The sequence below is a fragment of the Xiphophorus hellerii genome, chromosome 12 (genome assembly GCF_003331165.1).
Source record: "Xiphophorus hellerii strain 12219 chromosome 12, Xiphophorus_hellerii-4.1, whole genome shotgun sequence".
In the NCBI taxonomy this organism is placed as follows: Eukaryota; Metazoa; Chordata; class Actinopteri; order Cyprinodontiformes; family Poeciliidae; genus Xiphophorus; species Xiphophorus hellerii.
In genome coordinates, this window is record NC_045683.1 from 31,019,170 (window position 1) to 31,031,785 (window position 12,616).

The following is a 12,616-nucleotide window of genomic DNA, read 5'->3' on the forward strand; positions in this document are numbered from 1 at the left end:
ACTCCCGCGGGTTGTAGAATCTCATTTTCACAACTTGTGACTGCCTCCAATAGTGACACACTGCAAAGACACAAAATCTTACAAAGTATTTTCTAGTGCAAATATCTTAGTACACTTGAAATAAGACATCACCTACTTGCAAGTACATTTTTATCAAGATATAGGAGCTTGTTTTAAGTCAAGTATTCCTCCATATTGATTTAAAAAGTATTATTTCTACTGGCAGGTTATTCCATGTATAACAAGACATTTTTCCCATGTTATAAGTGACATAATCTGCTAATGGAAGAACCACTTTTTCATCATTATTAAGGAATTATTTACTTAAAACATATCTGGTTATATCTTATATCTGGCTGAAAACGTACTTCTAAGTTTTGTCGTGTTTCAAGTGTACTAAGATATTTGAACCAGAAACTAGAACAGAAAGTTTTGGTAATATCAGGTCTGAATCTAGAGCTCAGATCGGACCATAACTTCATCCCCAGGCTCACCCTGCAAATAAAGTTTTTGCAGTGCAGGCCTTGTTGTTTTTATTTTCCAGTGAGGAAGATTCTGCTCTACACAATCTCTCTGCCTCCGCCAGCATTTCCAGAATGGATTTGGCAAGTTTTTCTTGGGTGCCTTCCACAAAACATGGCACCATTTCAGAGAGAAGCTTCCTTTTTTTTTGTAATATAGATGTTATTGGAAAGAATGATTGTCCCAACAAAGAAACAATCAATGAAGCGCAAATGTCCTTACTTCTAAGAACGCCTGTTGCTGGTTTTCTGTTTAGTATTTTCCTTCCACTGCTAAACAAAAGCCAGCCACCAGCCAGCGGGATCCCCGGATCGACTGGTTCTGCTCTGTGGACACATGGGGCTGAGCACTTTCTCATCCTCTCCAATCTAGAGTTCAGACCAGACTTCATCCCCAGGCTCACCCTACGAATAAAGGCTGCTGACATCCAGGCTGTTACACACACGCCCGCGCACGCACACACAGCCAGACCCTTCCTGCATACTCAATTCTCACATTCTGCCTCCGTGTCATTCCGTCCGTCCGTTCTCTGTGACAAGACACCTATTAGCCTGAATAATAATAGAAATAATGAAAAAAACAGTCTGTAACCACTCCATGCAGAACCCGAAAACCAATGGTTCCCAAAACAGCATACTGACAAATGCAATGAGCCAAATTGCTTCCTGCATTTTCCACTTTGCAATAGATGGTTTGCATAGGCGGCAAACGATGGAAGATTGGGTTTGGCTTTGATGGCTAAAAATCCCAAGAGGGGAAAGAGAAATCAAAACAGTAGTCAGTGTGTGTAGCAGTGAAGCACAGTCTGGGCTCCCAGGTTGAGGTGCTATTTACTCATATATAATAACAGACTTCAGGGGTCCGCCAGGTGTAATTTGAAACTGAATTTAGGTTCGCAAGAAGGCTGAGTGGAACAGCTTCTTCCACCCTCAACAAGGTGTAAATTTATTGTGGAAAACAGAAATGTGGCTATGTTGGTCTTATATTTATAGGTCGACGTATTCCATTTGCATTTGGAAAAAATATTTTTTTCTGCTCTGAAGTTAAGATTCACTGTACACCAACCTCAACATGCAAAATTGCTGCCACACGTATAAAACAATGTGATATCTCTAGAGATGCATTGCTTATTTATACTTTTGATGGTGATTATCGGTCACACATGAAATGTGTGAGCTGTGTTAGAATGCACGGTTTCACAGTTTTAATTCAGCAAACAAAACTTCCTGAATATTGATAGACTAAACAAACAAACACAGTGGAAATTAGATGGGGATGTGTTCAAAAGTCTCAAAGACAGATTATGAGGTCAACACTCTCACCTGGCTACTGAATTAAACTGAACCCGGTCTGAGTTCACTGCGTTTCTATTATAAATGTGTGCAAAACCTTGTCAATACTCAGCTAATATTGTAGAAGCACAATTTTGCAATTGTAGTGTTTCCATTAAATAAAAAACTCAACATCACATAGTTTTGTTTGCGTGAAAAGTCATTAAAAAACATTGCCACGCCATCATCCTTCTACCACTTCCTGTTGTCTTCTTCTTTGTGGTTTCTGCCAGTGGCAACATCTGATTGTTGATCATGTGACTCGTGTGATGTGAAAAAGAAGAATTTACATTGCAGTTTTGTGAAATAAACCAATTTTGATACAGCCAAAAAAAACAAAAAAACATCTCATCCTAGCGCCAAAACATCTTATTGAAAAACCAGATTTTTCAAAATTGCTGTGTTTCATGAAGCAAATTTCTGTTTTAAATGTCAAATTGCACTATTGTATGGTCATTGGAACCCAGTTTTGTTCCTAATTAAAGATACATCTGACCTGCTTTTCATTGTGTAGTTCCTTAAACTTCAAAGAAATGTCTAAATTGGCTCTGACAACAGCTCCTGCATGGTGATGTTGCCTTGGGAAGCACAACACCGAACTGGTCTGTAAAAACACAAAACAAAGGATATGTCCTCAAAAACCTTCACAGCATGTAAAGAAAAACTTCTTCAGTTTTATACCTGTGAGTGTTTTGTAGTACTGTAATCAAATGTAGTATAAAAGTATGTCTACTGCTGATAAATCTGAAGTGTCGCATCAAATTAATATTTTACTCTCAGATTGTTGGCCAGCTGGTCGGAAAACTGAACAAATCGTCCTACTGTCACAATATGCTGGAGGTCTCCTCCTGTTTCTTATTGTTAAAGGGGAGTTTTTCCTCACCACTGTCACCCAGAGCATGTCCAGTATGAGGGATTGATGAAAAGCAGGGGTATTAAACTCAAGGGCCACTGTCCTGCAGTCTTTAGATGTGCCACAGGCACAAAACATTGGAATGAAATGGCTTAATTACCTCCTTCTTGTGTAGATCAGTTCTCCAGATCCTTGCTAATGACCTAATTATTCTATTCAGGTGGTGCAGCAGAGGCACATCTAAAAGTTGCAGGGCCGTGGCCCTCCAAGCCTGGAGTTTGACACCTGTGCTGTTAAGTCAATGACTCACTGCAATCTGCTGGGTTTCCTTAGATAGAAAACTTTTAAACTAATTTAAATAATTAACTGAGCTTCATGCACTGTTTGATAACTAGGATCAGTTTGAAAATGAAAGTGAAATATTCCTTTATTTTTCATTTTACTGAAGAATAAAATGAATATGAAGTTAAATTGAGAAACACCACTAACACCAAAACTGAACATGGAATATCCTGCTTGTCTTAGAATGTAATTCATGACTTTTCTATTCTGTTTGTGTTTTTGTCCATAAATGTCTGTAAAGAACAGTAATACATGAGGCAGAATAAATTTCAGAACTGACGATAAAGAAACAACGCATCATATCTTATGGTAAAGATCTACACAACACGACAGTGACATGAAATAAGGTTTTTCTCAGAAAAGAGATGGCAATCTGACTCTGACTTCTACCTGGATAAATAATGGATATAGTGGCACAGTGAACATAATAATTAGCCCCTTAATTCATATCTTAATGCTAGTTGGCCTTTCCTTTTTCAGCAAGCTAATTACAGTAAATCATAAATGCTGCATATAGTATATGTTTTGCGCAGGGTGACTCATTTGAAACACTTGTCTCCTCTGTAGCTGTGACTTAGAAAGGTGGACCGCAGCAAACTCCGGTCTGTAGAACAGAGCAGAGCAGTGTCCCCTCTGGGCTTCTCTATAATCAATTTTATTCCCCCCCCCCATCAACTTCTTACATGGTTTTGTCTTCAACTTTAGATCCCTGGAGCTCGTTGCGTTCGTGTTAGAGCGGTTCTCCGTTTGCCTCAGAGTGAAAACTGGATCGTTTTTGATCGTGGAGTGCACTGAAAGTATGAGCCAGACTTCGACTCTCACGTGGAAGGGTCTCTCGTGTGAGTTTGACTTTTTTCCGCTGTAGAACGGAACCAGCTGATGGGCGGAGATGTGAGCTCTCAGAAACGTGGACCAGCTTCAAGTTGAGTCAGTACAAGGGTCAAGTCGGGTCAGGTCAGTCACTTCTGTGCAACAAACAGCCATGAATAGCAATAAATGCCTAAGGCAATTATTAACAAAATTTGTAATTTAGATGAAAATTACAAGGTCGATTCACCAACCGATTATCAGGAAATAAAAGCCAAATGGTTTTCAGTCACAGCTATTGTTTATGAATTCCTGCCTCATGATGCTAAAACAGATAAAGGATTGATTATCTCAGACATTAGGCGCTAAAAACATATGGAATGAATATAACTTCTTTTAAATACACCAGCTTATAAATGAAATAATAAATAATTCAACTTTCCGGTTACTTTGAACAGCAAGCTCCCTATAAGCTAATGACACTCACTCTAAACTACTAAGTAAAAATGAAGGAAAACCAACTACCAAACAGTAAAACACTGAAAATGGACAAATAAAAATAATAATCAATAAAAAAAAAAAATGTAATGATATCACAGTTCAGTATGAACTGAATGTTGAGAAACCAGGTTTATTCTGTGGAATGAGGCCAAGCTGGCTTTCAAATAATGAAGATTAGTTTCTACCAAAAATCTGCTGCTCTCCTTGCGAACGCCCCAAGATATATTCTTGTCTGGATACAGGAGAGAGATAAAGTATGTTTTTTTAAAAAAAGATATTATGTTAAATATCAACATTTGGTGAGGGCCTGCCTGTAGCATCCAATTTGTTTGGGCCGCAGATACAGAATTACCATCTAACCCTTCCTTTGCAGGTTTGTGTTTCAGCTAAAGGCTAACAGCTGTCACAAACTTTAAAATGCATCAAAGCAGGCAACAGGTAATATTTAGTCATTGTTGTACCGAAGGGAGAAGTCTAGCATTTCTTAAACAACTTGAGCCACAGACTGGACTGAGTTGTCATGAGACACTGGCGACCTGTCCAGGGTGACCCTGCCTCTCACCCAGAACGTTAGCTGGAGATAGACACCAGCACCTCTCCCGACCCCTCTAGGGACAAGGGTGTTAGAAAATGGAAAGATGGATATATAAACACTTGTCTGAAGGTATTTATCGGTGTTTTAGGAATGGACCGAAGTGGCTTTCAACATGTCGTTTTGTTCCTTTTTACTTTCAGCCTTCTATCACTGAACTGAGTGGGTTTGTTCTAGTGAGAGCTTTGATTTCTGACTAAAAGCAAACTGATATTGGCTCATGGTTTGTAAAGTCTTCTCAGATACATCTCAAAACATAATTACAGGTTCAAGAAAAGAGGCTTTAGTGGCCCAGCAGAGGTCCGTTTTTCATGGTCTTTTATCTTGGATATCAAAGGGTCTCGTTGACTTCAGGTAACAACTAGGATGGCGTTCCCACTGTCTCCACTCTCCCTCTCTTTCTGTGGGCAGAGCAACCTCTCAGTCTCAATTCTTTCCAATTAATAGTGCAGTCTGCACGTGCTGGTGCCTGTCCTTACACTGACATTCAGCCTTATGATGACACCCGGCCACTGAAGCTGTTTCATTTGTCCTCGGTTCATCCACTTAAATGATTTATGCTTACAAACTTACATTGCCTCAACTTTCTTCTCCTGCTTCACATCTCCCAGAACAGTTCTTGATGCTTTCATTCCACTTCAATCTGCTTCAAGTCACTTGGTCTGAAAACCCCTTGTTGGACACTTTTGGGTTTTTTTTTTTTCACTGAACATCCATTCAATGCATTTAGACATCTAGACGATGAGAAGACAAGTGTTGCAGAAACTGCTGATCTACTGGGATTTTCACACACAACCGTCCCTCAGGTTTACAGAGAACGTCCCAAAAGAGAGAAAACATGCAGTGAGCAGCATTTATGTGAGCAAAACATTCAGAGGACAAACGAGAGAGCAAGCTGGTTTAATAGGAAGGCAAGCATTTCTTGACACTCATCTCTGGAAGAAGAACATGTCTGATGTGAAAGCAGATTAGCTACAGCAGTGGAAGCACTCCTAATAGTTCACAATGGGAAGCTGAGGCTACCAGACATACACACAGACTACCCAAAGTTGGCTATTAACAGAATGGATAAAGGGTTCCTTGACATGAAAAGTCTCGAATACAGCTGGGACATTTACCAATTAGGAGCAGAGACAGGGATGGCCAGTGGGGGAGCTGTTCCCACAGAGGGAATCCGAGCTGGTGCCTTGGTGCTTAACACATGAAAGATTACATACAACAAACAGTATGGTGCAGGATGATACCTTCTTGGCATGTGGGGAGCAGGAAGCTTAACTTCCACTTCACAAAGCAACCTCTGGGACTTCTCCAATCAGCTCCTCTAAACTAGCCAGCAGCAATTAGCAAACACCTGGTGGAACTGTGAGTCTGCGGAGCTCATCATACAATTTACTTCTCAGTCCAAAGCTCATAAGAATGGTTATGACAGTGAGAGCAGGAGCTTCTTAAAGAGACAGGGACCCAATTTCAAAGCAACAAGTCAAATTTCTTTTTAAGTCATGTTTGATATACACAGCATTTTTATAACAACTCACACTAATACTGGCTGTGCTATGAAATGTCATAATGTGCCTGGAAAATACATAATATCGCCTTTTATGAAAATCAATCAAGCGATTAGGATGCTGTATTAAGATTACTCTACACATGACGGACAAAACTTCTCTGGACACGAACCGTGAAGAATTGGAGAATGAAAACCAAGAACTCCAGCAGGTTCCAGAGGTGGAAAATCTCTGAAGGACGATCGAGTGCTCCAAAACTGGCAGGAGTTCCAGGCAACAAGCAAAATATGACATGCTTGCAAGTCAAAATGATGCACTTCATGCTCAGATAATGTCTCTTCGTGCAAAGCAAGAGGACATGACAGATGAAGTCCGTTGCCTGGAAGTATCTTGACAGACTCTCAAACGAAGATTTCAGAGGCTTCGGATGACCTTGACGAGGTCAACCGAAGCTGTTCATAGAGAGGCGATCCGAAGACCTGGAGAGTCTTTCAGAGGAGTTAGGGCATCTCCTGAGCCGGTACGAGAGAGACTGTAAAGAGATCAAGTACCTTAGCCAACAAAACATTACTTTAAAGTCTGAAAATGCTCGGCTAAGGGAAAGATTGTCTGAACAGCAGAAAGAAAAGCACCAGGAGATCAAGAACCAGGAGAGCCAGGGTCCAATTTCAACTCTCTGAAACTTCGGTAAGAGGGTAGGTACAGTTTTGCAGACGATGTACCAAACAGGAACACTCAGGTACTGGATGGCAGCATGGCTTTTCCAATCCCTCTGGTAGTTCTGGTAAAACTGGTAGAACTGAAACTGGTTCCAGAGAAACGGGTCGCTTTGCTGATACTGGTTCCAAAGAAACTTTGAATTGTCCTAAATTTTCCCCCCTATGGCGCCCCTGTCTACTAGCAATGGACAGTCTAAATCACAAGTTAATCTGTTTATTAATGGTTTGTGTTTTTTTTTCCATGTCATATTGTTTCTGAACTGTCCAAGTGTGTTCCTCTGAAGAGCTGACGGTAATAAAGAACAGAAAAGCAGAGAAACTGGTCAGAGGTCTGAGTTACAGTTTTGCGCCGACAGTGTAAAACACCAGGACTACACAATGTTAGCTTGGTGTGATGTGAATTTTATTCTTCATTTGAATTTAAAAAAATAATAAAGTTCATGATCTGAGTCTTTATCATTTTGTTTGGACCAGCATTCAATTTTTATAAGACGAAATAAAATATCTGGGTTTATTCAGTCTGCCACAACCAGAACCTCGAGGTTCTCCGTTGCCGAGTGTCTCTGCAAATCAGCGGAGACATGACCGCGGCTGCTGCGCTCCAGACCGTAATACGGAGAATCTCCCCACTGGACAAGTTTAAGTTTCTTACTTCTTCCTACTCATTTTTGAGTATGTTAAGATTATTGTGGTACAAAAAATGTGTCTTTAGTATTCCTTGTTCATGTGTGTGATTTTATACTTCTATCATGTTCGAAATAAATAAATTAAAGCAGCTAAGTCCAATTAGGAGAGGGGCAAATTAAATTTCAGTTCAAAAATTTCAGTTAAATTTAAATGTAAAAATTGAAGGCAGCATGCATGGAGCCTTCTAATTGAAGCTCCACGCATTAGAAGGGGATTAATATGTTGGGTAATTGCTGCCTCTTCTTTCCCTCTAAAGCCCTTTTTAATCCGCTTCTGTGTTATGGCGTGTTTGAAATTTAGCGCTATTTGTTTTTCTTCTCTCTTTGCTCTTACGTCTGACCACGCCCACAGCGTGGGTGACGTTAAGCTTGCGTCACGCATGCAGGTTTCTCTGGCCCCGCTGGCCCTACTCCAAAAGCAGGAACCGAAAAAGCAAGGGCCGGCTTGGAAAAAATAAAAAAATGGAAATGCTCATAATGCAAGCTGAGTAGAGTGGAGCCGGGTCCATTAGAGCCAGTGGAAAAAGGGTAATAGTAGTTCAGTGATGCAAGAAGATTAAAGTAGTCTCATAAAAAACATTTCATAAAATCTATCATACTAAAGTGTATATTGATTCTATATTCAAGAAATAATTAGATGTAAATTGTACGTTTTGTGATTCATATCTTTAAAACGTTCTCCACTTGTTTTGGTGCTGTCCTTTGGTTAATGCTTTAATAATACACAACAACATAGAAGCACAATTTTTGCTTTTATGGGAACATGTCTTACTTGGCCTCAATGGTAAAAGCATGCTTAACAATTCTGAGTTTCTCATAAATCCTTTAGTGCTAAATATCACATTCATTTTTCCAGGTACTCTAAAAGGAAGCCATGCTTTGCTGCATTTTACAATGAAGTAAATTTTTGTATCCGGATGATCAAAGGCTGAGATAAAATAGTTCTTAAATGAAATCTGCACTGCTTTAATGTACTTTTAGGAACCTAAGCTCTTTAGCTTTTTCTTTTTCTTGAATATATATCTGTATTTATCTGTATTGTTTTTTCTTGAGGCATAACAAATGTCTTACTCTGTTGTACTATAACTGGTAGGTCTGCGAATAAAGTTCTAACCAACGCCCCCCACAAAAACATGAGGTCCTTCAGACGTGCGTGGAACTGATGAAGGAAAACAAGGAGCTTCGCAAGATTGTGGAAAACCTGAGGAGAAAATTTGAGCGATTCCATAACAATCAAAATAAGACACAAAACCTGCAGTCAGAAAATGAGATGCTCTTGAGTGGAAATGCAGCTCTAAAGACACAGCTCTCTTTTCTCAATGATGAATATGAGGGAGCTAAATGTAAAACTGATAAGCTGAAAATTGCAAGGAATGCCACGGAGAGGACAAATGTCTTCTTAAAACGGACAATTAAGGCAGACACAGAAAAAGCTGAGGCATCAATGAATTAGAAATGCCAAGAGATGAAAATGAAAAATAATAAATTCAATAAAGGAGTTGAAGCAGGAGGTGTCTTCAAGGAGTAAAGGACTCTCGAAAATCCAGAGTGAGTTTGACACGCGCCTTAAATCAACTGGAAATGTCATATTCTCAGAGGAGAACCCTGGCGATCCGATCCTTGGGACGTGGAATGTCACCTCTGAGGTGGGGAAGGAGCCTGAGCTAGTGTGTGAGGTTGAGGTTCCAGCTAGAAATAGTCCATCTCACCTCAACGCAAGGCTCTGGTTCTGGAACCAGTGTCCTTGAGAGGGGTTGGACATATTTCCACACTGGAGTTGCCCACGGTGAGAGGCAGGAGTGGGCATACCCCCATCTTGGTGCCTGTACGTTGGGTTTACCCCGCTTAATGAGAGGGTAGCCTCCCTCCGCCCACGAGTGGGGGGACGGGTTCTGACTGTTGGTTGTGCTTACACGCTGAACAACAGTTCAGATTACTCACCCTTTTTGGAGTCCTTGTAGGGGGTACTGGAGAGTCAAAAGTGTTACAAGAATAAAGTTGTAATATTATGACTTTACCCTCAATTCAAGTTAAATAGTATAGCACATTTCAGCAACAAAGCAGTTCAAAATGCTTTACATCATAAAAACACAAAAATAAAGAATCATAAAATGCTGCTTCTCCATGTTTGGTTCTAGTTCTGCAGATGCAAAGCAGACCAGAGCCAGAAGACCTGAGTGGCCTTGTAATACTATAACTTTATTGTCATAACTTTATGACTTTATTCTCCTAGTTCCACTTCATATTTTTATTTTAGTATGCCCCTAATACTCCACATAGAAGTCCCAAACCGAAACCGTTTTTCCATGTTTCCACGTAAATCTGATGCATAAGCTATATCCACAGACAAAGTGATAGATGATAAAGCCCTATTTGCTATTTTTTGCTTTAAAAGACTATCCAATGGGACGCTGGAAAAGACTATTGTTCTGTTCAAGTTGTGCTAACAGTTTCAGCGAAGCTATTCATGCCTAAAATAGCATCTCAATGCTAAACATGTAGCTGCAGCACAGACGTCCCAACCGCTAATGTGAGAGCCCACATTACTAAAGAAGCTCTGTGAATGATCTGGAGTTCCTGAAACACTTGAAAGCTGAATGGGTAGAATAATACTTTACACCAAAATAACAGATTAAAAACATATGTATTTGTTGTTGCAGTCATAAGTCTATTTATTCAGCAGTAAAAATGGTTTTTGAATTGATAATGCTCATTTTGTTCATATATGGTTTTCATTTAAAATTTGATTAATTTAAATAATCTGCTGAATTGTTGCTCCATTCAACAATTCAGCAGCAAAAAGTGATTTTGAATTATAAATGCTTTTTTTTTTCTACATATATTTGAGGCCTGCCATAGCAATGCATGGGAGAGCATTGAAATCCCTTGCTTCGCAACATTCAGTTCCTACAAAGGAGGGCAGAGCTTCCAGTTAGAATTACAGACACGCCTTGGCAAAACACTCACTACAGACAAGAATATATGTTTTATAGTTTTACCACCAATAATAAAAAAAATATTTAAATTTTCTGCAAAATTCACCAACTGCACAATTTTTGTTAAGCAGCATAAGACAAGTAGTATTTCAAAAGAGCAGTAGAAATTTAATGTTTAATGATTTATATTTTTGCAAAATTTACCAACTGTAAATTTCTTGTGCCTTAGCAGATAAGCAGTATTTCAAAATAGTTTATGTTTTCTAGATAATAATATTACTTGCTATTAATTTGGTGTTAAGAGATGAGCGGGTTTTTTCTGGTAACGAACTTCCACGAAGTATAAATCAGACTTTTACTTTTGCATTGACTGTGTTTTATAATATATTTACCACCAATGGCAAAAAACATTTTAAAAAATCACTTTTCTGCAAAATTCCCCAACTGAACAATTCTTAAGTAGTATAAGATAAGTAGTATTTCAAAAGACCATAAGAGATCTTGTTTTTTGAACAATAACAATATATGTAGTTAATCTGAGGACGTTTTCTGGTAACGAAGTGCCACGAAGTAAACATCTGATTTTTATTTTGCTAAATTTACCAACTGTAAATTTCTTGTGTCTTAGTAGATAAGCAGTATTTCAAAAGAGTTTATGTTTTCTAAACAATAATATTGCTTGTTATCAATTTGGTGTTAAAAGATGAGCGGGTTTTTTTCTGGTATCAGACTTCCTTCCACAAAGTATAAAACAAATTTTTACTTTTGTGTTGACTGTCTGTTTTATAATATATTTATAATTAATGACAAAAAAAAAAATCACTTTTCTGCAAAATTCACCAACTGGACAATTCCTGTTAAGTAGTAAGTAGTGCAAGATAAGTAGTATTTCAAAAGAGCATCAGAATTCTTATGTTTTTTGAACAATGACGTTGGGTTACTTGACGTAATCCCTGGTTTTTAGATAACAGACTGAGGCATTTCACTATGGGAATCGTCTCTGCTGACCCAACTACGGAAGCTCCAATGACATCACGTCTGTCCGTGACAGACAGGTTGAGCCATGACCTTGGCTCCACCCACCATCCAATATCACGGCCAACCTACCCCTCTCAACTCATTCTAAGCAGGTTTCTTTCCGTGCCCATGCAAGAAGGGATGTGTTGGTGGAACACCTCACTCTGTTATCAAAGAACCAGGGATTACGTTAAGTAACCCAACGTTCTTTTTCTAACTTCGTTCGATGTTTCACTATGGGAGATATGGCCAACTCCCGAATTGCATGCTGACCCCGAAGCAATGCTTGGCAGCAATTCATACAATCCAGGACTCAGATGGAGCCTGATGAGCCAACCCCAAGCACCGTGTGCGCCAATGATGACTGGGCCACATCCAGCCTGTAAAACCTCACAAACATGTGCGGTGTAGCCCAACTGGCTGCAGCACAGATGTCCTGGACGGACACTCTGCGGAACAAAGCCCAAGAGGTGGCCATGCTCCTGGTAGAATTCTGGATGATGTCAATGACCTCTGGAGGGAGACCTGTTGCATTTAGGTTCCACCTTTCACGGGCCAGGCCCAGAGAGCCAGACGATCTGGATGTGGATGATAAATCTCCTCCTGAGCTTGAGACAGAAGGTCCCTGCGAATGGGAAACAACTAACCATTACAGGAAAACGATTATTCTGCCTTCATCTGCTAGCTAGAATTAGCAATCACACCAGACTGGTGGCAAGGAGAAGATGTAGTGTGGGCATGATTGACAGCACTAAGGCCCGCCTCCTCGCTCTGATTGGTTATTTCCAGTTTCCACTGGGAGAAG